This window comes from Geospiza fortis, unplaced genomic scaffold (genome assembly GCF_000277835.1).
Source record: "Geospiza fortis unplaced genomic scaffold, GeoFor_1.0 scaffold275, whole genome shotgun sequence".
In the NCBI taxonomy this organism is placed as follows: Eukaryota; Metazoa; Chordata; class Aves; order Passeriformes; family Thraupidae; genus Geospiza; species Geospiza fortis.
Window position 1 is genome coordinate 1719463 of NW_005054341.1, and position 850 is coordinate 1720312.

Genomic DNA, 850 nt, shown 5'->3' on the forward strand with positions numbered 1-850 from the left:
GCCCGTGAGGGCACAGCTCGACCCTGCCCGTGAGGGGAGCTCGGCCCTGCCCGTATGGGCACAGCTTGGCCCTGCCCGTGAGGGCACAGCTCAGCCCCGCCCGTGAGGGCACAGCTCAGCCCTGCCCGTGAGGGGCAGCTCAGCCCCGCCCGTGAGGGGAGCTCGGCCCCGCCCGTATGGGCACAGCTCGGCCCTGCCCGTATGGGCACAGCTCGGCCCTGCCCGTGAGGGCACAGCCCGGCTCTCACCTTCCTCCACTGCCCCGCAGAGCAGGACGACACAGCCGCCCCCTCCTCCCAGGAAAAGGCGCCTGTCGCTCGTAGCTGCCTCCTGCTCCTCTGCTAGTACCCTCCTTCATTAAATTAACACCTCGTTAGAAAATGCAAGCTGCTTTGTTCCTACAAATGGTGCTGGAGGGTGTTTACTTTCCTAATGAATATCCTGTGTAGAATGGAAATCTGTCCCTGACAGTCCTTAACAAGTGCTTCATTAAGCTGTTTGAAAAAATGCTCCTTTCTGTTCTCCTTTGAACAGGTTACGCTTTGCTCTTTTAAGCTGGGTTTTGGCTGCCTCCCCATACCTGAGAGGATGGGTGGAGAGGTGGCCATCTGCTCCCAGAGCAAGCAGCTTTTCCAATCCCCAGCAACAGCAACGGTGCTGAGACAGCGCAGGCTCTGCACCCTGACAGCATCACCCTGCTGCCAGGCACAGTCTGGCACCCCGGCAGAGCAGCACTCACCTGCCAAGGGGCTTCACACTCCTACAGCCCTGACACAAAACGAGGACAGTTCAACAACAAACCAGAAATGGGGAAAAAAAAAAAAGGCATGGTGGATATAGGGGCCAGGTG